The 24,832-nt window shown below is 44.8% G+C and overlaps 1 protein-coding gene across 4 annotated transcripts in view; it reads right to left on the bottom strand.

The window, feature by feature from the left end:
- Nucleotides 1–24,832, bottom strand: part of TET3 (tet methylcytosine dioxygenase 3) — a 106,494-nt gene that overhangs the window by 53,195 nt on the left and 28,467 nt on the right. The window lies entirely within an intron of this gene.

Genomic DNA, 24,832 nt, shown 5'->3' with positions numbered 1-24,832 from the left:
CTGTAAGTGTGTAGTGTCTGTGCTTACAGGGAGGGGGTGAGCAGCTTTGAGGAAAATGCAACCTGGACAAGAGGTCAGCTAGAGTTTTTCAGTGGAAAGGAACCCACAGGGTTTTTTTTCCTCTGCCTGTTACTCACATAAGCCCTGAGAGCTAGTGACAAGATGACATTCCCACTCCCAGCCCCAGCCAGCCCTGAGAGAAACACTGATGAACAGACACCACGTGCATTTAGCCCCCTGCCGTGCCAGTCATGCCAGTGACAAGTAAGCTGCTAGTTGGACGAAGATCCAGGTCTATTCCCAAGCCTAAGAACCACCACTATACACCCGATGTCCAGCAAAGCACACAGACAGGATGGGGGAGAGCATAAAAAGAAAGGAGCCTGGGGGCCAAGCCCAGCAAGTTAAAAGCTAATACAAAGATGAGAAATTCAATTTTCAGAATTCATCCCTCTAGGAAGGAAAGCTCTTCTTTACAGCAGGATGCCAACAAAAAAATATAAAGGGGACAATAGATTTGGCAAATCATCAGCGGATCCTACAACTAGCAATTAAAAGCTTAATGGGGCATAAGATATATACATGGTCTCAAAACATCTCCTCAAAACTCAATGAGTTACAACATTAAAGAGAAACCTGGCAGATACCACTTCAGCCAAATGATCAGAGTTATCATCGTCACCAATACTGCAACAAACCAAAATCATGAGATTCTTGACATGATATGCTGACAGGGATATAACATCATTCACACAGAACTCCAGCCAGAATGTACAACCTGAATCTAATTATGAGGAAACATCAGATAAACTCAAACTGGAGAGCATTCTAGAAAGTACCTGGATTGTTTTCTTCAAACTTTCAAAGACAAGAAAGACAAACATCTTTTCTTTTCTTTTCTTTTTTTTTTTTAAAGACAAACATCTTTGCAAACATCTTCGGCTTACAGAAGAGACAAGACAGAGAAATGCATGCTCATGAGTTAGATCACAGGCTGGAGAAAACAGCTGGAAGGTACACCACTGGGACATTTGATGCAATTTGAATATGGCTGCGGATAAGATCACACTGTCAATCTCAGTCTTCTCGGCTTGGATCATTTTGCTCTGATTATGTAAAAGAATGTCTTTGTCCTTAAGATGCACACACACACTGAAGTATTCAGGGTAAAGGAACACAGTATCTCTAACAATCTGAGGTGGTTCAGGAAAATATTATATGCACATAAAAAATATACACAGAAAATGATAAAGCAAATTAAAGCAAGATGCAAATTTTTTTTTTTTTTGCAAACAATTTTAGTATGTGAGAGTCCCAGGTACTCTTCTTGAAACTTTTCTGTAAGTTGGAACATAAAGTGTATTAAACAGATGGTTAGAATGATACCAGTCCCCAGACTGTGGGAGACCATTATGCATGGGCTCTAAAGCAGTGGTGGGGAAGGTGGGATGTGGGATCAGACCCAGGGGAGAAGAGCAGAGGCCACAGCCTACGGTTCCCACCTCATCCTCACTGCTACCCAATTCTGGCCAAAAAGGACCCTCATGCTTTTCTGAGCTTTGCCCACGCAGTTCTCGCTGCCTGGGACGCCTTTCTCAGCTGCTGTGGGATCACTCTGGCTGATCCTTCAAGCGCCAGTTCAATGCCACCTCCTCCCCGACCTGGGTGGCAGACTTACCCATGGCTCCTTTCCCCAGGGCTCTCACACTACCTTAATAGCACTTTTCACACACACCCCTGCTATCATTCAAGCAGCTGCCCCCCCCCCACCAGATGGTAGAACCTTCAAGACAAGGTCCAAGTCTTAACCACTTCTGTGCTTTCTGCCCACAGTGGCTACAATACTCTCTCAACCCAGTGAGAGGCTTTCCATCCCCCACCAATCACGGACCATGCCGCCTATCCCTGACCATCTCTGTGAACATGGAACTAGGTATGACGTGGTTGATCACCCACTAGTCCCTTCTCAGAAACCTAAATTAACCTGACAGCAAAGGCTATGAAGTCCAAAGTGGCCAAATTTTACATGCTTATGGGTAAAAGACAGAAGGAGCATGCACAACCCAGAAGAAACATGAGAGAGTAGCATGGATTTACAAAAACAGTGTCAGGAAGACTAATGCTGCGGGAGCTGAGGCTTCCCCAAAATGGTCAAGACAACTAAAAGGATTTAAAAAGTTATTTTTGGTTTGTGAATAAGAGCAAGGAAGGGCTAGGCTGGCGCTTATGCCTCTGAATTCCCTGGGAAAGAAAATGCTCCTTAGACAGAAAGGAGAAGAGAGGGAAGAGCGGACACTAAAATGAAGGAAGTGAAGCCAGGATGGGTGGGGGGTATTTTAAGAAATGCTAAATTCCAGTTTCTCAGTCAGGGGATCCCACTGATGCTTTCCTCAACACCTGCCACTGATTTGGGAAGAAACATACCATGAGGAGAGGATGCCATCAGACAAGAAAAAAGCAAGCATCACTCTTGACTCTAGTACACTGAGATCAGTGCCAGTAAGATTCCTGTGTGGGTAACTAAGGGAACCACAAGGAGCCAGGTTCAACAAATGCCATCAACATCCAACTAACCTCACTCTTTTGTATCCTATGGTCATTGGACCAAGGAGACAGGGAGATATCCTGCCTGATAGATCACAAATTCAAGGGCTGTAGGCCAAATCAGCCACAGATCTGTTTTGTTTGGCCTGCACAGTGTTAGGTTCTTGTGTGTTTGTCTTGCTAACATTAAAAAATCAAATTTTACATGAAACCCACATTGTCCTGAAGCTCCACACTTCTACCTGGCAGATGAGCAGTGGCTACTGCTCCAGCCTGCCCCCAACCTCGCCATTCCACGATGCACTCTTGAAACCAAGGCCACTTGACGGGATGAGCACTGGGTGTTATTCTGTATGTTGGCAAATTGAACACCAATAAAAAATAAATTATTTAAAAAAAAAAAAAAAGAAAGAAACCAAGGCCAGGGGTTACAGGTTATTTACTGATTGCCTGGATTAATTATCACTTCATTATTTGTGTTACTTGCCAAGCCCTTGTAGGCATGTGCATTTGTGACTTGGACTACAGATGTTTAAGTTTTCTAGGGCCTACCATGATCCCTTTGAGGGCCAGCTGGAGAGAATTACAGGCCAGACAGGCTGGCTCACCACTGGCAGAATGACCATGCTCAAACTCAAGTGGTGTAGAAACTCTGGTAGGGGAAGGGAGAGGGGAGGTCTTTAAAGGTCTGCCACTGGCTCTGTCCTCAGAACTGTCCTGTTCAAATATTTATCAATAATGATAGAGAAGGCACACTTATTAAATAGGCAGATGTTGAAAATAAGAGGGATAAAGCCATGTTGAATGACCGGACCAAGTGCCAAAAGGTCACAGACTGGAGAGAAAGAAAATCTAACAGGATAAATAGGGTCTTATACTTAGTCCCCAAACCACCTATGTGCAAATCAAAGATGGCAGTAGTGCACATAAAAATGTCTTAGGGGGGCAGCCTGAGTGGCTCAGCAGTTTGGCACCGCCTTCAGCCCAGGGCAGGATCCTGGAGACCCAGGATTGAGTCCCACATTGGGCTCCCTGCATGGAGCCTGCTTCTCCCTCTGTCTGTGTCTCTGCCTCTCTCTCTCTGTCTCTCGTGAATAAATAAATAAAATCTTTAAAAATAAAATGTCTTAGGGATCAGGAGAGGTGAAAGACTAGCTGATGATCCACACAATAGGATAATCTGGCAGCTTCAGGGGTCCTATAACCCAGGGTTTTTTCCAACTTCTTTACTACAATCCACAGTAAGAAATACAACTTACAACATGATCCATCATATACTTATATATGACAAGTTGGCAAATAGTTGGGAAATACTATTTCCCCTTACTATATACACAAATCCCTCCCTTTCTGCTTTTTATAGGTTGCAACTCTGTGAGTTGATTTCATAGTCCACTAATGGGTTTCAAGCCATAGCTGGACACACACACAGTCATGACCTGACCAGAACAGGACCCATAGTATAGGCAGTGACAGCCCCACTCTGCCCAGACAGTCCTTACCTGAACCTGGGCTTCTTTTGGGGCTACCCTTGAGGGGACACAGAGCAGAGCAAGCAAGATAGTTAAAAACCACAGAGGAACAGGTCCTTTTTGGTTCTGAAGAAGACAAAACTCATGAAAGTCTTTACACACCTGAAGTCTGTCAATTTGGCACAGAATTAGAGTCGTTTTGAGGGACTCTAAGGGATGGAATCAGAAAATGGATAAAGCGCGACGTCTGGGTGGTTCAGTTGGTTAAGCATCTGCCTTTGGCTCATGTCATGATCCCAGGGTTCTGAGATCAAGCCCGCCTGGAGCCCCACATGGAGCCTGGCATGGAGCCCCTGCATGGAGCTCCTGCATGGGCCTCCTTTGCTCAGTGGAGACTGTTTCTTCCTCTCTTTCTGCCATTCCACAACCACCCCTATTTGTGCTCTTTTTCTCTCTGGCAAATATATAAATAAAATTAAAGAAAAACAAAACAAAACAGACAAAGCTTTAGAGAGGTGTACTGTAGGCTCAATTTAGGGAAGACTTAATACTTAGAGATGCTAATACATTGAACTTTGTCTCCCTAACAAGCAGGAGGCAGCATGTTCTTATCAGTGGAGACTTTGAAAAAGGAACAAGGCAGTTATCAGGTTATTACTGGCAGAGAGGCAGGGCAGTGCTAGAGGATTGAGGCTAGTTGAGACCCTTTCAAAATCTCAGTTCAGAAATGCCCCAGCTCTAAGACCCTCCATGCTGTCTCCCTCAATCCTCACTCCCCTCTGGGCTCCAGAAAATGCCATTCCAAGGATGTTCCCCAATGTCTGCTTTTTGTCTGGACCTCTCAGCTGACTTCCAGTTAGCTCTGAGTCCCGGGATGCGTTACAAGCCCATAGAGAGGCAGCTTGTCTGCAACAGCCACCTTTCCAAGCTCCTATTCTTGATCATGTTCTTACACTTGCCAACATTCCCAACCCCAGCATCACCCGTGTTCTTTCAATGCGCCTGGTCAGCATACCCAAACAGGTGACCCAAACAATTCTAAAGGAGAACATCTCTCTGTCCCATCTCCTCCCTCTCCATTCCTGCCCACCTGATTTGAGCCTTGGCGTGTGTGTGCACATTGTCTAATTGCCAATCTGCCAGTGGCTCCTTTAAAGAACCCTGTGTACCCTCAGTCCCATGCTACCCCACCCACCATTTCTGTTGATGATGCCTCAACTTCCCTCAAGAATCCGAGCACAATTCTGTAACTCCTCTTCCTATTCCACCCTTGCTCAGCTTCCAGAATTAAAGAATGCCATCTGTACACATAAAGTGCTTATTGTGTGCGGCAGATTATATTTTCCAAAATGGCCATTATATCCTTCCATCACACATGTACTTATCCCATGGAGAGGTGGGGTCTATGTTCCCTCCTCTTGAATCTGGCTGGGCTATGACAATGGTGGAAGGGGCTTTCAAAGCTGGACTGCAAAAGGCAATAGAGCTTCTGCCTGGTTCTCTTGGGACACACACTCATGGGGCCCAGCCACCACGTTGTGAGCACACCCAGACCACATACAAAGGCCACATGCAGGTGTCTGAGCTGACATTCCCTGTGGAAGTCTCAGCCAACAGTTGCCATCCATCACCAAATGTATGAATGTAGAAACCCTTCAAGGATTCAAGCCCAGTGGTCAAGTTCCCTCCAGGTTATGAGCCTCCCAAGCTGAGGCCCTAAACATCAAGGACCAGAAACAAGCTTCCCATGCTGTGTCCTTCCTGACTTCTGAATCCAAAGACTCCATGAGCATAATAAAATGATTTATTTATGCCACTAAATTTTGGGGTGGCATAACGACCAGACTCTATTTCAGGAACATCAAGACATTAATAAGTGAAAAGAGATTATAAACAAATGCCCTAAAGTATATCAGTGCTGTGAAAGCAGTCTACACAGGAGCATAGGGTGAGGGTCATTTCTGTCTGGGCAGGTGGACATGTATGTCAAGAAAGATCTCACTTTGGGGTGCTTGGCTGGCTCAGTTGGTAGAGGATGAGACTTTTCATCCCCTGAGTTCGAGTCCCATGTTGGGCACAGAGTTTACTTAAAAAACAACAAACAACCACCTCACTTCAAAGTAACCTTGGAGCTTGAGAGGCTTGAAAGATGGGCAGATATTTGTGAGGGAGGAGGGGAGATGGAATTCCAGATGGAGGGAGGAGTGTATGCAAAAGCACACAATCTTGAGAAGGCCTGTGGGCCCAGGGAAAGATAAGCTGTTGAGCACTGAGTATAAAGTATGGGGAGGGCAGGTGTGTGGCTCATGGCATGAACCAAACAGAGCAGATTTACCTTTTTGGAGGTGCCATCAAGGGTCCCCTGTAGAACTCAGACTGAAGACTACACGGCTGGTGGCCTAAAGACCAGTTAGGAGACTAATATCCAAATCAGTGATAAGGGCCTGAACTAAGGCAACAGCAGAAAAATGAGAATGGGCCATGGTTGTGGAAACAGATGATTACATGTAGGGGCTGAGACAAGAAACAGAATCAACTGCCTCCTGATAAAGTTCTCCTTTCACCAGACCTGCTGACCACAGGGTCTGAGTCAGCTCCTACAGTCAACATACAGTCAACATTCCTTCTGCAGGGGGATCTTTCCCTGTGAGTATGTCCCTGTGAGTATGACCAATGACACTAGGCTCCTCCACTAAAGCTTCCATCACACCTTCAGAACCTAGCAAAGAGCACTCAGCAGGTGTTCAAAAGGATGTGCCGGTTCTTCCTCCCAGGACCTGGCTGGTACCAACCCCTACACCTCTGCACCTTGAGGAGGAGGAGGAGGGCAAGTTCTGGGCAGAGTTGCTGGTTGCTACTCTGCTACGACCCCATCATAAAGCATGCACTGCCAGGTCTGCAAGGCTGCCAGTGCCATCAGGAATACCTTTGCCATAAATGACTCGAAAACCTAACAGCTGACCTTAGAAAAGCCTGTCCCTAATCCGTCCTCCATGCAAAGCCCACCAAAAGTGGGTCCCTTCCTTTCTATAGCCACTTTCCAGGTACCAAACCCCACTCTGGCTTCACTGGGATCCACACACCCAACCATACCCAGTCCATTCCCTGCCTCACAGTGTTACCAGGAAGGCTCTGACCCAACCCAGGCTCAGCCTTGTCCGAGCTGGGGGTACTCTCCCCTCAATGGGGAGCAACAGGAGCTTGTTATTGGAAGACAGGCAGAGTAAAAGCCCTTCTCAGATCCAAGAAGAGACTAAGTCCCTTACCCCACTTTATGAAGAGTTGATATGTGCATACAAGCACATCAAGCCCAGTCATGACTCTCACCCTGAGGAAACTCCGAGGCTTACATCTGCTGGGATTGGTCCCTGAACCCTGCATGCTCAGGACTCCCAATGTCCCATCCACCTTCTCCACTACAGCCAACTCCCTTCTGCTCCCAATGCCCCCATCACTGGTCGCCCAGACATCTGCAGGTATTCAACAACAGCCCACTCTCCCCAAGGGGCTCCAGACAAGTGAGGAACTCCACCACCAAACATCTCATTTTGTCTATAACACAGGAAGCAGGCAGAAAAGACACTAGATTTTCCAAATCCTCTTGGCTCTCAGAGTATCGGCAATACCCTATATCAAAGGGAAACAGAAGGAAGGAGGTTAAAGACTACTATCTCGAGATCAAAGTCCTTGTTGACCACACCATCTTAGGGCCTCCAGGAAAGGGGAAGTCAGAAGAGGCACAGAGTCCGGGGGGTTGTTCTGCAGACCCTCAGCACTTACGCACCATGTTGGAAGAAATGTGTCTGGGAAGGTGTTTCCAGACAGGATGGCTAAGTCTGCAGTCAGCCTCCACTAAAGGCCAGTGGCTGGGAGGCAGGGCCGGTCTGGGATGCATCCTCTACAGTGGAATCTCCAAGAATGAATTCTCCTCCAATTCCAAGATAGCAGTGGCTGCTCCCCACCCAGCTGGCCAGTAGATCCCACCCAGCATTTTCCCAACAGCCTGCGCCAACAGCTCAGCTCCTTTGCCCTCCAGCAGCTGTTCAAGGGGTTGGACTTCTCAGCTCCGCCCTTTCCCCTAGTCCTAGAGGTCAGCAGCCAAGTCCTTCCTCCCCTCCCCCAACTGATGGCCCCACCCCCTCTCAGCACAGGGGTTGTATTTATGGCTCATTCAGGTTCAGTCTCGAGGTGATCAATTATTCATCTCTCTTTTTTTAATGTATTTTTTTATTGGAGTTCGATTTGCAGTGAAAAGCCGAGACACCTGCACCCCAATGTTTATAGCAGCAATGTCCACAATAGCCAATTATTCATCTCTTAAGAGGATTCTCCCCTCCTGGGATTTACTGATGAAACAAATCTGTGAGTGGGGAAAAAGACTTATGAGAGCCCTTTCAGTGGCTGTGCACATCTGCCTGCATATGTCGGGGGGGGGGGGTGGTCTGAGTACACTGGCTAGCCCTGTCCCATGTCTACACTCTCCTGCACACAAGTTCTCTGCAGACAGCAAATCTTGGGGGTGGGGGTGGGGAGTGCGGTTTATATCTAACTTCTGGAGACTGTCATGCATTGGCAAAGGGTGTTCTTGAGTGAGGTGGGGGGTGATAGTGGCTCTTGTAGTTAATATGTACATCTCAATAAAACACTTTAAAATCTAATTTTTTTTTTCCAACTACAAATTGGATACAGATGCAGCAGATCTCTCAATGGCTGGGGTGATGCTTGGGAAAAAAGCTGAATTAGACACAATGACCTCAAGCCTAATTCCCTGAGGTCACAATATCTGGCAGAAGCACAGGGCTGAGACTGTTCCTGCCTTCTGACCCAACAGTAACCAATGTGGTTTGAGGGAAGAAAGGAAAAGAGGAGGAACTAAGAAAAGTCTAGTAACTTTGATGGAACCTCTTAGAGTATCATGTTAATCACTGCACATTCACTTATCTCCTCCAATCATCATAAACTCCTACAGGGTAGTGATGTACCTCCTCAAACAAGGACCCTGAACACAGAGAGGCTAAGTAACTTTCCCAGGATCACACAGTCATCCAGAAGAGAACTGTGATTTTTTTTTTTTTTTTTTGAGCACCGTGATTTTTAAACATTAAGTATTCCTAATCTCACTTGAGGAAATGTAAACAAAATAAATAGAAGAAATTAAAATTAAATACATGTGCCAAAGATTTCCCCTGAAGCGTTAACAGTAAAGAATTACAAATAACTTAAGTGCCCCAACGATAGGGTAATTGTTTTTAAATGTTATGTTGGTTTTTCTTCATGAAAAGAAAATGGGAATAAACATGAAAAAAATATTCAACTTCTTAGTAGTCAGAGAAATACAAGACCACTGTGAGATTCCATTTTATATCCTCTATATAGAATTGAATAGCAAGAGTATTTAGTTCGATTCTGTTGGTGTACACTAGAGCAAAATCATCAATGTTCAATCATTTCTGGTCTCATTGGCTATTTTTGAAATAAGTACTGGTATGGTGTCCATAGGATATGTTGTTGCTTCTTTTATGAATACTTGTCTCTGGCTTTTTCTTCATGGGCAACCTTCCCTTGGAAAATATAGTATAAATATGCATTCTTTCATCCTAAGTGTTATTTTGTACATGTATTTACATTACCTCTTTATTTCATTCATGGTATAGCAAGATGCTACAATATCATTTGAATACAGTCTTGGTTAACTGGATTCTAGCTTACCTTATTATTTTAATAACTTAATCTAATAAAATGAACAAGATCTCAAAATGAAGAAAAAAGGAATGCTGAGTTTATATCCTGCCCATACCATTCACTAGCTGTGTGACCTTGCACAAGTTAGTTAACCTCTTTGTCTCATTCCTTTATCTGTAAATCTGGGGTTAAAAGTTAACTTCTCTGTGCCTGTTTCCTCATCTGTGTATGGGGTAATAATAGTACCTAACCTCACAAAGTTGTAATAATTAAACAAATTAACAAATGAAGAACACTTTTAACAGTACTAAGTACATGGCAAGGGGTGAAATCTTAGTTTCATACCAAATGCTGGGGAGGCGTGGTTAGCAGGAATTTTTTTCTCATATACCACTGGTAGAGAGCAAAAGAGAAAGGGTTGTGGTGCTTTCTTTTAATGTTAAACATGCATTTACCCTATGATCTTGCAATTCCACTCCCAGAGAAACTTGCACATGTGCATCAGAGATAGGCACACAAATGTTCACTGCAGCATTACTCATAAAAACCAAATTGTGGAAATATTCTAAGTGCCTACCAACTACAGAGGGACAATGGAATACTATACAGCAGTGCAAACAAATGAACCACAGGAATACAAATCTCAGAAACTAGGCTGAGTTTAAAAAAAAAAGCAAGCCTTGAAAGACTATAGTCTACCAATTCAAAAGAGTTCAAACAAAAAATAAAATGTAGCATATAATATAAAATTAAATGTATCTAATTAAAACTTTTTTAAAACAAGGAAATGATAAACACAAAATTCATGGGAGTGGTAACCTCTAGAGGTGAAGAAGGGGTGTAGGATTAGGGGAAACACCCAGGTAGTTTCAGTGATCTTGGCCATGTTCTAATTTTTATCTTGGGTAGGTACTTCATGGGTACATTATCATGCTTTATCTATTTGATGTACATAAAACACTAGGTCAAGTATACATTTCAAATAATATATAACTAAATTATAATATATACTACTTCATCAGATGTATAAACTGCTTAAAATGATAAAAAATAACATTTTCATAGAAGCACAGGGAAATGTCTTAAATGAAAAAAGAAACTCGAGAATGTACTTGGATTCATAAATAGATGCTTTCTGAGGGTTTTTATGACAGGGGAAGTATTTATATACTATTTGAAGTGGAGAAAAGAAACAAGATTCAAAATATTGCCCAATTTAAGAATTCAGTTCCATCCACGACGCAGGCTTGGGCATACCAACCAAACACCAAAGGAAAATATGCAGAAATGTTAACAATGCTCATCTCGGGGTGGTATGGAATAGGAATACTTTCTTGTTCACAGTCTTATAAATTTATTGTAGGTATCGGATTTTTATTTAGGGAGGGAAAGTATAAGAATAGTGAAGGCACAACACACCTGAAACTTTGCATACACTGTGCACGCCTCTGAACAAAGACTGGCGGCAGCTTCCCCGAGAGGAATTTGTGGGTGAAGCTTCTTCTTGCTATTTCTGTTGCTAGAGACGTGTTTGTGTTCCCCATCCCCCCAACACACACACACACACACACACACACACACACACACACACGGAGCAAGCAGGAAAAATCCTACAAGATGAGCAGCACTACGGGAGTGGGAAGACAGGGTCTGGCTGAAGTGGGGCGCAGAGGCTGAGGTTCCCCACTTGTTAAAAGTCCTCTGTGGCTCGCTGTGCTCCCACCCCAAGCCCAAGGTAAAGGCCTGCAAGCGGCCCCCTCGCCGAAGCCGCCTCCCCCCAGCGGCGCGATCCGCCCCTTCTCCCCACGCGACCCGGCCAGACCCGGCCACCGGGCCACCGGCCGGAGGGGTGCGCGCTGGGTGGGGGCGGGGCGCCCTCGCCGGGGCTCCTGCTCCTGAGCCAAGGCGCCCAGCTCTCCCCACGGAAGCGGGCGGCGGTGGCGGGCCGGCCGGGGCCAGCCGGAGGAAATCGAGCCGACCACATCTGAGGCCTGGGGAAAGGCGCAGCAGCTGCCTCCGAAGCCGCCAGCGCACGAGAACCAGGGCAGGACGCAGAGCGGCTCCCGGGCCAGACAGCAAGCCCCACGCCCCCACGCGCACACATGCACGCGCGCGCCCCTCCGGCAGCCGCTGGGGCCATCGCCCGGACCACGCAGTGCACGTCCAGAAGAGCCCCCACCAGCCCCCGGCGAGGCCGGGCACTCCCGCAGCTCCACCCACCCGACTGCCCACACCCGGTTCTCACCACCCACCTCCCCACCCCAAAGTCTAAACGGAGGAAATGAGAAAGCAAACTCGCCATCAGCAGGGTCCACTAGGCACCAACTCTGACCAGCAGCCCCGTGCACGTTCCCTAAAGGTGCCCAAAGCCCACAGAACCTTCGGGCCCCTCAGGTGTCTCAAAGCAGGGAGGCTAGAGGACAAGGCTGACAAGGGGAGCAGCTAACAGTTTGGAGAGGCGGGTGGAAATCCCGGATTAAGCAAGCACTTTGATGTTCGAATTTAACCTTTTCAAGTCTTCCAACAACCCAACATCCATTTTAGTGGATGTACAGATAAATGAGGGACAACACACCCCCCAAGGCTCAACAGTGGTGAGTGGCAGATGCCAACGGAACTCAGGAGGGGAGTGTGGATGCCCATGGCTTCTCATCTTTTGGAGAATGAGCTCCCACATGTGTACATGAATCACACAAACCATGGATTTCAGCCTCTCCCTTGGACCCCTGTCAGGTGAGTTTGCCCCCATCTCTTTTCTCAAGGACTCAAGAGAACTTACACCTTTTTTTTTTTTCATTCAAAGAAATGGATCTTTAAGCCATCATCCAAAAATCTGGAGTTAAAGTAATTTGTGGCAGAGGGGCCTCCAGCCATCAGTCATAAAACTGACTTGACACAGTGGGTTAGGAACTGCTAGGAACCGGAGATGGGGTGGCGGGGAGACTGCCATTTAGGGAAGCCTGGTGACGGGAAATTAGGGAGTGTGAATAAATTCTATTCACCCCAAACTCCTAGAAAAAAAAAAAATCACACAACACATCTCAGCATCAAGTCTCATTATCTGCAGGCACTACTGGTCGATAAACCCAGATAACTCAAAGATGCCAAGAATTTGGGTTCTTGTATATGTTCATCTGGAAGTCCTATCTGCAGTGTTGGAGAAAAGGGCACAGAAACCCCAGCCCTCCTCATACATGATCTGCTCTCTGAGGGTCAGGGGTGATGAGAAAGGCCGTGGGAGTCCTCCTCTCTCCGGCCTTCCTGTGGCGCACCCCCCAATCACCTCCCTCCCAGTTTCCATAAGGCTGCTAGATCTTGGTCTTCCTTTCTCCATTTCCTCCTTTATCCCTTCAACCAAGCTACTCTCTACCCTTCTACCCTCTGTTCTCCTGGAAACCTCCCCTCCACCCAAGGCTCCACCAAGCTCATCCTGCACTAGTAATCCTAAAGCTTCCTCTTTCCTGGACCTTTCCTCAGGCCCCCACCCTGCTCTCCAGCTCCAGGACACATTTCCACCTGGATGCAATGTAAGCCCAACACATTTAAAACCTAACTTGGGGGACAGGACACCTGGGTGGCTCAGTGGTTGAGCATCTGCCTTTGGCTCAGGGCATGATCCCAGGATCCGAGATTGGGTCCTGCATCGGGCTCCCTGCGAGGAGCCTGCTTCTCCCTCTGCCTGGGTCTCTGCCTCTCTCTCTGTCTGTCTCTCATGAATAAATAATCTTAAAAAAAAAAAAAAAAATCTAACTTAGTGGGCACCCAGCTGGCATAGTCGGAAGAGCATGTGACTCTTGATCTCAGAATCTTGAGTTCAAGTCCCACATTGGATGTAGAGATTACTTAAAAATAGTCTTAAAAAAAAAAAAAAAACCACCACCACCCCCCTACTCAGCACCTGTCCCCTTTCTTACAGCAACTCCTCCTCTGAACATCACTTTTTTTTTTTTTTAAAGAATTTATTCATCTATTCATGAGAGAGGGAGAGAGAGAGAGAGAGAGGCAAAGACACAGGCAGAGGGAGAAGTAGGCTCCATGCAGGGAGCCTGACATGGGACTCAATCCCAGGTCTCCAGGATCAGGCCCTGGGCTGAAGGCGGCACTAAACCGCTGAGCCACCCAGGCTGCCCTGAACATCGCTTTTTAAAAATTCATATGAAGAGTTATTCTCCTGGGCATCCTAGCTCAAACCTCCCGTCACCTTTTGAGGTCTTCCCCTTTATGCTTCCATATGCAAGCCCACCCTAGTCCTGCCAACAGCTCCTCCCGGCAGTGATTCAGATCCTTCTTCTCTCCATTTTCTGCTCACTTATCTCACAGGGGGTAACTGTAGCCCCAGGCTCCGTTATTGGTCAGCCCACCTCTGCCTTCACCCCAGCACACACTGTCCTTCATTATTCAATCCACTGAGCCTTGGACATGGCCCCCAACTCCAAGGCCAGCCTGCCTAATTCACTACTTCAATCTCTTCTTTTGGTTCAAATGGTAAAAAAAAAAAAAAAGCAAATAAGTAGATACGCAGGTAGGTAGGTAGACAGATAGATACATATCAAGGGCAATAAAGATCCCGCCATCTCACTCTTAGGAACTTAAGTTTATAAATTTGCATTTCAAAAAATCTTTTCCATGCATTAGTGGCAACTGAAAACTCTGGATGAGGGCAACAGTTGGGTAAATTATAATACAACTCAATGGAATATCAGTTAAAGAAAAACCCCATAACCCCTACAGAATACCATACTGTAGGAAGGTCATGACTACGACTAGGTAAAACCATGCAGGCAAAGGACACAAGAGGGAAGGGAGTTTTCTTAAAAAACAGGAACAGTATAGTGGTCCCATAGAATCCTAAAATTTCACCTAATGATGCCATCGGCACATCATAACAACCACATCTTTCATATATAGCATACATATGTATGAATTCAGGCATGCTTCCAGCAAACACGTATTGAGTACTTCCTACACGAATGTTACTTCTAGGCCTCGGGGATGCAGCAGTGAATGAACAGTCTCTGCCTCATAAACAAAGACTTTAGACATGTTTGAATTCATCTTAGGTCTCATTCAAAGGAAAGTTCCTTTAGGACGACCGTACCACTATCTCTAAATTAAGTATGGCAGCATAAACCTATGTCACATACTCTGTGGCCTTGAGTATGTGATGAAAGCACTGGAAACTGCTATTAATTATGACTTTATCTCTGAGTGAAGCTGCCCCTTGTGTAGCTACTGATAGAATTATCACAGGCACATGAAAACTCATTATAGAGCCAAGAAAAACTGGTGGGTGACCCAAAAGAATATGGAAAAGTCCTTAGAAAGAGAAGAAAGGTAAAGAAGAGTTTCAATAGAAGATGCTGAGAGAGATGGAAAAACAGGAAGTTCTCTCCCTGCAATGTTAGAAAGTGAAGTAAAAACAAGAACTCCCACTTCCCAGAGAGGACTATAGTTTACATTTGGTGCCTTTTTTTCCTATGCAACATGCATGTAGTTTATAAAATTGGGGTCACTGAGTGTATTCAGGGTTTTTAAATGCTCATTTCTTCTGTGACTGTATTCTAGGTATTTTCCCATAGCGTTAGCTCTTCTAGGGTTTCATCCAAATCAGCTGCACTGCTTTCTCTAGCACATACATATATGCCACACATGCACAGCATACACACAGAGCATACATAGAGCCCCTGAGGTGAAGGTCAAGGTTCTCTCGTGTGTTGCTGCATTTCCATGGCATATAGTGACTACTAGGGTAGTTTCTCTCCTTCTCCTCCTACCTCTATTTGGGCCTAGGATTCCTCTAAGAACAGGAATAGAAGAAAGTTGCCATGAGCTAGAGCTCTGGTCAGCTGAATGGTTAGACTCTATCAGCCCAAAGGCTGTAGGTAACAACCCTGCTAAGAACTGGTAGGACTTTAATCACATCAGCACAAGGGTTTCACATCATTTCGGTGACAATTTACAAGACAGGTCTCTAATCTGCCTGTGGGGAAGAATATTATGCAGCCATAAAGAGGAATGAAGTACTGGTACATGGTACCACCTGGATGAGCCTTGAAAATGCTATGTGAAGGAAGTCAGACATAAAAGGTTACATTTTGTATGACTGCATTTACATGAAATGTCCAGATTAGGCAAATCCATAGAGACAAGAATGAGGTGAATGCTACTGAGTAGTTTCTTTCTGGAGTGATGGAAATGTTGTGGTGATGGTTGCACAAACTCTGCATATACTAAAAACCACTAAGTCGTATAATTTACATGGATGAATTATATGTCAGGTAAATTATATCGCAATCAAATTGTAAGTTTAAAAAATCCTTTAGAGAAAACTTACATCTCCAACTCTAAGAAGTTTTAGGACAAAAACAGAAACTACATGCACTCAAGAGAAGATGACTGAGCTGGTGAGCCCACCCCGACAACGAAGGGTGGGGGACAGAGGGATGGCAGGAACCCTAGCAGAGACTCTCCTTTGTGATCCTTTCACCAAGAGTTTGACATTTATTTCCCCCTTGGGTCACAAGTGAGAGTGAAAACAAGAAAGGTCCTTTCTCAGGGTGAGGTGCTGGTGGTCAGGACCACCTTCCACTCCACCGCTGCACTTGGAAGCGAAGAGCCACCCAGCATGGTAGGGGCACAGTACCTCCTGTGAGGAACAGAAAGCAAGCTGCTGTGGTGACAAGGTGTGGTTTTAGGAAGAAAGGGATGTGCTCTGAAGATGAGTAGGCAACAGTCCCTCAAACCAAGAACCACTGACAAACTCCAGTGATCAGCTGAGCAGCCACCGGTAACAGTCATGAAACTTGGAGACTGGTTCAAAAGGTCCTTATTGAAGAAAGAGAAGGAAAAGGAAAAGAAAATTTGGGGAGGGGAGTCCGCAAAAGACTCAGTATAATAAAAGCAAATAAGACAATACGTATTAAACAATTAGCATGCCCTTAAAAAGTTAAATGCATGGGACACCTGGGTGGCTCAGCAGTTTAGCGCTTGCCTTTGGCCCAGAACATGATCCCGGAGACCCAGGATCGAGTTCCATATCAGGCTGCCTGCATGGAGCCTGCTTCTCCCTCTGCCCGTGTCTCTGCTTCTCTCTCTCTCTCTCTCATGAATAAAATCTTTTAAAAAAATTAAAAAGTTAAATGCAAACCATTTTGCTGAAAAACTGAATCATGTTTTTAATACCCACAATACAAGAGCACACTGCTACTGCCAAATAACCTTATGGTCAACTACCGGCTAAGTGTCCCCACCTTGTCAAGCAAACGACCACTCCAGAACCTCCAGGAAAGGATCCAGGGCAGGTAAGGAGGTGAAGCGTATACTTAGGTTCAGCCTCCCACTTCTGGCTAGAGATGAACAAGTCCTAGCCACTAACCCCAAAACTGCCAGGGGAGGGAGATTAAAAATCACATCCTCAACCTGAGTGTGTCACTCCTCAGAAAGCAGCAGCTGTGCCCCACCCAAGGCCACTATCCTTGCTCCTCAGCCTTGTTCTCAAGGGAAAGACTGGACCAGTTTTAAAGTCCCTTTCTCTCTCCAGCTATGGCCTTGATCTCTGGCCAATACCAAATCAGCTAGGAAAGGGGTGGGGTGCTGTGGCCTGACATTGAAAAGACAGAGGGGCAAAGGCAGGAGAAGGCAAGTGGCTGATGATAAAGACCTAGTAGCGAGGTGTTCCTCTGGAGTGGGGGCGGGTGGCTTGGGCGCATGTGCCCAGAACAGCACTTTAGCAGAGACAGCAGATTGCCAGCCCCACCTCTTCCAAAGTTGTCTTGCTATAGGCCCTGGATAAGTCATTTTATCTCTCTGGGCCTCAAATTCCTCATCTGCTCTTAAATAATTCTTTACAAATGTCAGGAAAAACTGAAGATCCACTCCATATTAAAGGAGACTAAGAATCCTGAGCACTGAATATGTGTGACCTGGGTTGTTTTTTCACCCCTTTATAAATCTGGTTGTGACAATGAGCAAAATCTGAATAGCGCCTGTAGATTAATGTTAATAATGTTAATGTTTGTAAAGTCTGTAGATCAGGTCTGTAACAATATTGTATGTATGTTAATTTCCTGAGTTTGATCATGGCACTGTAGTTGTTTATGTGATTTTAGAAAATCCATACTCGGGATCCCTGGGTGCAGCGGTTTAGCGCCTGCCTTTGGCCCAGGGCGCGATCCTGGAGACCCGGGATTGAATCCCACGTCGGGCTCCCGGTGCATGGAGCCTGCTTCTCCCTCTGCCTGTGTCTCTGCCTCTCTCTCTCTCTGTGTGACTATCATAAATAAATAAAAATTAAAAAAAAAAAAAAAAGAAAAGGAAATCCACACTCAGGGCAACTGAGTGGCTCCATCATAGAGCATGCGCTCTTGATTTTGGGGTTTTAAGTTCAAGCCCCATGTTGGGAGTAGAAATTACTTAAAAGATAAAAATGTAAAAAAAAAAAAAAAGAAAGAAAACCCACACTCAAGTAGTTAGATGTAAAAGGTATCATGTCTGCTACTTACTTTCAAGTGGTTCAAATAAAAATTAGAAAAAGAAAACAAAGCAAATGTAGTAAAATGTTAACATTTGGAAATCTGAGTGAAGAGAATTCTTTGCACTATTCTTGCAACTTTTCTGAAACTCTGAAAGTGTGTCAAAATTAAAATAGTTTTTAAAAGAATTATGTTACTAGATGATTGCTAAGACTCTCCTAGCTTCTGTAAAAAAGGTAACATTCTCCACATTTTACAGACAAGGACAGGAAACAGGAAGAGGACAGCTCCTCAGCAGCAGCAGGAGGGTTCCAGAACTCAGGCTCTCTCAAGGGACACTCAAGTCTCCCCTCCACCCAGACTTCAGGTCTTCCAAATGGCAAATGACACCACCCCAGACACTGGACAAGCAGCTCAGCGCAGAAGGCAGTAAGAAAGGGGCCACCTGGACAGTGTCTGGGAGGCTGTGAGTAGAAGTAGAAAGCTTCAGATAATAGACCACCCTGTTCTCCTCCCAAAACCCTTCCACGTGCGCAGGGCACAGACAGCTCTTCTCATGCACACCCCAGAGGCTAACCAGAAGCTTCAGCAACACATGTGCACTAACTCCACCAGAATACACAGCCCCACAAGGAACACAGAACACAACCTAGGCAAGCAGTACAGCCCTGAGAGGGCAGCCTTCATCCCTCTCCAACCAAAAGGAGACAACATCTGGAAATCCTGTCAGTCTCCTAAATAACTCTAGAGTCAAAGGGGGGGGAGGGGGAATCAAAATCACAATTATATTTCTTTCCAATTTATTTACACTACTTGTACGTGTCATGGTAAGTATGTACTTTAAATATCACTAACATGGAAACTGATTTGAGTATAAAAATAGAGTTGTTTCTGTGGAAAGAAATCACAATCACAGATTTGAAGATTAAGGTCAATGAAAATAATAGCTATTTTACAGAGAAAAATTTTTCTATATTCTTCTAAAGCTGCTTCTATAAATACTTTTACTAAATACAAAGGAAAATAAATTAAGGTTCAAGCCAAGAAGCTAGATAATAAAAACTTCAAAACTGCAGGAAAGGGGCACCTAGCTGGCTCAGCCAGAGGAACATGGGACTCTTGATCTCGGGGTTGTGAGTTCAAGCCCCATCTAGGGTATAGAGACTAAATAAAACTTTTTAAAAGATAAAACATAAATAAAAATGTAGAAAAAATGGAATCAGTAAAGACAGAAATAGTTGATTAGAAAACAAAGTATAGGGCAGCCTGGGTGGCTGAGCAGTTTAGTTTAGCGCCGCCTTCAGCCCAGGGCATGATCCTGGAGACCTGGGATTGAGTCCCGCATCAGGCTCCTTGCATGGACCTGCTTCTCCCTCTGCCTGTGTCTCTACCTCTCTCTCTCTCTCTCTCTCTCTCTCTCTGTTTCTCATAAATAAATAAATAAAATCTTAAAAAAAGAAAAGAAAAAAAGAAAAGAAAAGAAAAGAAAAGAAAAGAAAAGAAAAGAAAATGTAGTGGTATTTATAAATGGAATCTAAGAGATGGCTTTCTAAAAGACTAACAAAATAAACTTCTGGCAAGGCTGATCATTTGAAAAAGAAAAACAGTATTAGAAATGTGAAAAGGAATATAACTATTATCAGTGAATAAGGCATGAAGTGCATTACTAAAAACTTTGAAAATATTAACCAAAGGACAGTTTTCTAGGAAGAGGCAGAAATATTAAAAATACCAATTACCAGACAAGTAGAAATATATCCTCTGACTACCCCTCCCCCTAAAAAGGGCACCAGGCCCAAGAGTTATTACATTATTTTTTTAGCTTATAAAAATGTTGACCTCTTTTATTCTTTCATTTAATTCTCACAGTTCCCTATGAGGTAAGCATTATCTCTCTGTTTCACAGACAAGGAGTCCAAGGCGTCAGAGGGGCTCAAGCATTGTCTCTAAGTTACCTAGCCACACATGGCCAACCTGGGACTCAGTTCCACAGCCTGACATTTCTGGGTAAGGCCCAGAAAATTGTGTGTTCCAAAATGCCCAAGTACCTCTGTGATCAGCCAGGGTTAGGAACTTCTAGGCCCTTGCTACCTGAAGTCTGGTTCAAAAACAGCAGCAGCAGCATCACCTGAGAGCTTGTTAGAAATGCAGAATATCAGGCCCCACCCCAGGCCTGCTGAATCGAAAATGCACCATAAAGAGATTCCTAGGCAAAGTGATGAACATTAAAATGTGAGAAGCACTGGTCTGTCCTATATCTAGCTGTCCAATCTCCTTCAATCCCTTTTAAAATTTGCAAAAGCAGTGCCTGTTCTGTGTAGCACAACCAAAAATAAATAAGTAAATAAATAAATAATCAACTGATAAACAATTGGAACAAGATTTGATCATATAACCATGTGCAACAAAAATGTAGCAAAATAAAACATTAAAAAATTTAAAATTCGGTAATATTTATCATAGTCTGATAAGAATACCACTAATAGACAAAGCTAATTCATAAACACACACACAAGTAGGCAAAGGAAATAAAAATAAATTCACATAGAAGTGCATATCCAACTAAACATAGCAATAAGAGATTTGTAAATCAAATGTTATGCCAATTTTTTATACCAATTAAAAAATAAAGATTTTATTGGAGCACCTGGGTGCCTCAGTTGGTTAAGTATCTGCCTTCAGCTCAGGTCATGATCCCAGGGTCCTAGAAATTGAGCCCCATGTCACTCAGCAGGAGAGCCTGCTTCTCCTCTTCTCTCTGCCCCCTCCCCCCAACTCATGATCTCTCTCAAATAAATAAATAAAATCTTTAAAATAAAAAATAAAGCTTTTATAATAAACTTGTATTATTTTATTGGTAATCGGAGAAAATACAGACATTTAAAATGAAAAACAAAAACATATATATGATTGTTATAAAAAGGCCCAAATATTAACAGGAGTTCAAAGTGGTGAAATTATAGGTGTTTTCTCTATTTGCTTATCTAAACTTCCTAGTTTTTCTGCAATGAATTTGCATTCTTTGTAACAAACAAAAAAAAGTTTTATTTCCTAGAGTTTGACCTTACCTAAAATTTAACAGCTTTTATGCTTTGTCTCTCTTGGATTTTCACAAATCCTCACCTAATATTTGGACTTTTCACAAATCACGGTCTTTTTTTTTTTTTTATAAGACTTTTAAAAAAAGATTTTATTTATCTATTCATGAGAGACAGAGAGAGAGAGAGAGGCAGAGACACAGGCAGAGGGAGAAGCTGGCTCCATTCAGGAAGCCCGATGTCGGACTCGACCCCCGGTCTCCAGGATCAGGCCCTGGGCCAAAGGCAGTGCTAAACTGCTGAGCCACCCGGGCTGCCCCACAAATCACGTTTGTAAAGGCATGTCCTTTCAATCCTCATCAAGTATTGGAGCCCCAAATAAACAGAGCCCTTTTACATTACTCTGCAGCCTGGAAATTCTCAAACTCCAGGGGACACAATAATCACCTGCAGATCCCCGGGTCCTACCCTCAGAGATCCACCCTGTGTGTCCACAGAGGGGATCTGGAACCAGGTGGTCCCCAAAATACCTTCTGAGAAGTCTTTGCCCCACTGATAACCCTAGAGGAATGAAGGTAAGTACAGAAAAAGGGAGTCTCAACAAGTTGAGAAATTGGGTGAACAGAGGGTCTTACGGGGTTGGCAGGGGACAGTGGTTTCTTTCCACCCACCCCCCACTATGTGCACATGCAGGCTCGACCAGTCAGTGGTCAGGGCTTCTGCTCTTGAAAGAGGGCAACAAGTGGGCAGGGGAGGCAGGGGTAGGAAAAGGCATCCTCCACCAGGTGAGCTGAAGTCCAGAGCCGCCCTGTGTCCCAGCCTCCCTGCCAGAATGTGCTCTGCTACAGGAGAGGCATTTGGAACAGCTCCACAGGTTCATGGAGGTCCATCTGTCAGTTTCTGCTCAGCACCCTGAGAAGGCAGTTCATCCAGAGCTGGCAGAGATGCAGCATGGCTGCCACAAAGGGCTCAAGGACTTGGCATGGTGCTTGCAGGGCTGACAGTGACCTCCTTCAGCCCTGGGGTTGCTCCCTTGCCCCAGGCAGGCAGTGGGAAAGGGAGTAAGGCTCGGATGGGGTAGGGAACAGAACAAGGTTTCCCCTCCCTCCTCAACCTCTTGGGTATCCCTCGGTTCCACTGTTTCCCAGGGGACTTAAGCTAGCAGAGGAGCCAGAGAAAGTGCTCCTGTCTGCTATGCCACCTGAATGTGAAAGGGAAGGAGCGGAGATCACCAGTTAACCCAGCACTGTTCAGTGCTGCTGCTGCAAACACAACCAGAGTGACACCCTGAACCAGATGCTCAACACAACTCTTATGGTGATTGCGAAGTGGCTCACAGCCCACCTTTAACTGGCATTTCTTTTTCACACACAAGCCAAGTGATCCCTCCCCCTACCTTCTTTTTAGGGAGGCAGGAATCTGGCCCCTGCTTTACAACAGCAGAGATTCCCAAATCTCCCAGGGCAGGGGGATGTTCCGGATTCATGGCTCTCAGTAGACACAGCCTTCCTAGGCAGACAGACAGCTCCAATCTCCATCCTAGCTCTTGGGGCAGCAGAGACCAGGGAGCTACAGTTATGGGTTGAGTGGAAGGGGAGCAGGACAGAGGGGCTTGCACTTGATCTCAGGGTTGTGAGTTCAGGCCTCAAGCTAGGCTCCATGCTAGGCCTGGAACCTACTTAAAAAATAAGTAAATAAAAATGCAAACCCAACAGGAAGGATTAATGCCTTGACAGGCTCTAAGAAGACACTTGTGGGAGTTTTAGACTCTGGAGAATAGCAGGGCAAAGAACAAAGCTGCTACCTCAAGAAAGGAGACCAGGCACACAGAAGTGGAGCCAATTTCACCAGTGGTCTTTGTAAGCCATACTTGCAGCCTCAATGAAATCTTCATCCCCAAAGAGCAGTTGCAGGTAAGTTTGTGTTTTATGCGACCTTCAGGTATCTGGGAACTGAGAAGGCAACTCTCCCTACTAGTTAGTACTAATGAGAGTTAATGACAAGTGGGCTGTTAGTCCCAGGGTAATTACAAAGTGTGGGTTCACAGGGCCCCTCCCTAATGTCTGCCTGTGGGAAAACAACCCAGGACCTTCTTTTTGCTGTGGGGGATGAGGCAGGTGCCCCACGTCTGTTATCCAGCTTACAGTCTCCAGGCTTACAGCCAGGGCTGCTTTAGATTCCACTCCTCAGACCGGCCTAGGTTGTCACATTTTTGAGGAGGTGAAGCTCATTGTCTCTCTCATCAATTTGATTCTATAGCATTTATTAAAAGGATTTACTGCAGGCCAGGCTTTGTGCCAGCTACTGGGAAATGAAATTGAGTAAGAGGAACAAGCACCTCACCACAAGAACTCATACCAGGCCCTAAAGTACTCCTATAGAAGTACAGACTTTGTGCATGAGGACCGAGGGGCCTCTGGAGGCCAGGCAGTGGGAGTGTGAGAGATCGCATCACAGAGCAGATGACAAAACCCAGAGTATTTCCAATATACTTGCAGTAACAGATTAAAAAGAGTAACACAGGGGCACCTGGCTGGCTCAGAGGAGTACATGACTCTTGATCTTGGGGTTGTGAGTTCGAGCCCCACACTGGGTGTAAAGGTTACTTGAGTAAATATAACTTTAAGAAAGTTTAAGAGAGGAGCAGCCAGGGTGGCTCAGTGGTTTAGTGCTGCTTTCAGCCAGGAGCCTGATCCTGGAGACCCAGGATCGAGTCCCACATTGGGCTTTCCTGCATGGAGCCTGCTTCTCCCTGTGCCTGTGTCTGTGCCTCTCTCTCTCTCTCTGTCTCTGTCTCTCATGAATAAATAATTTTGTTTAAAAAATAAAGCAAGTGTAAGAGAAAAAGATCCCATTCACTGCAGTAACAACAAGACCTATGACATCCTAGAAATGAACCTAATGAGGGGCAGCCCGGGTGGTTCAGCGGTTTAGCTCCACCTTCAGCCCAGAGCCTGATCCTGGAGACCCAGGATCGAGTCCCACATCCGGCTCCCTGCATGGAGCTTGCTTTTCCCTCTCCCTCTGCCTGTGTCTGTGCCCCCCTCTCTCTCTGTGTCTCTCATGAATAAATAAATAAAATCTTAAGGAAGGAAGGAAGGAAGGAAGGAAGGAAGGAAGGAAGGAAGGAAGGAAGGACCGACCTAATAAGAAATGTGTGAGAGCCAAAACTTTAAAACTCTGGTGGACACACAAAAAGACTAGAATAGATGGAAAAATATACTTCCTATTTCCTGGATAGGAAGACTCATTGTAAAGCTCTCCATTCTCCCCCAAATAATCTATAAATTCCATGTGATTCCAACTGAAAAATCACATTTTTCACAGAATTTGACAAGTTGTTTATAAGCTTATTTGGACAAGGCAATACAAAAGAAAAGTAAAAAACCGGGGGGGGGGATGAGTTTTTTTTTTTTTTTAATCCAACTGTTATATAAAAACTGCTATAATTAAAACCATAAAATATTGACAAAGAACCAGATAAATAATTCAGTGGAAAAAAAAAATAATAATAATAATAATTCAGTGGAACTGAAGAGAGGCTCTAGAATGCCCACAAATACGTGAGAATTTATAAAATGCTTAAAGTATAATTATAAACCACTCGGAATACTATAAATATTCA

Source organism: Canis lupus, chromosome 12, assembly GCF_048164855.1.
Source record: "Canis lupus baileyi chromosome 12, mCanLup2.hap1, whole genome shotgun sequence".
Taxonomy (NCBI): Eukaryota; Metazoa; Chordata; class Mammalia; order Carnivora; family Canidae; genus Canis; species Canis lupus.
The sequence above is the reverse complement of the archived record's forward strand: the minus strand, read 5'-3'. Positions and strand labels throughout refer to the sequence as shown.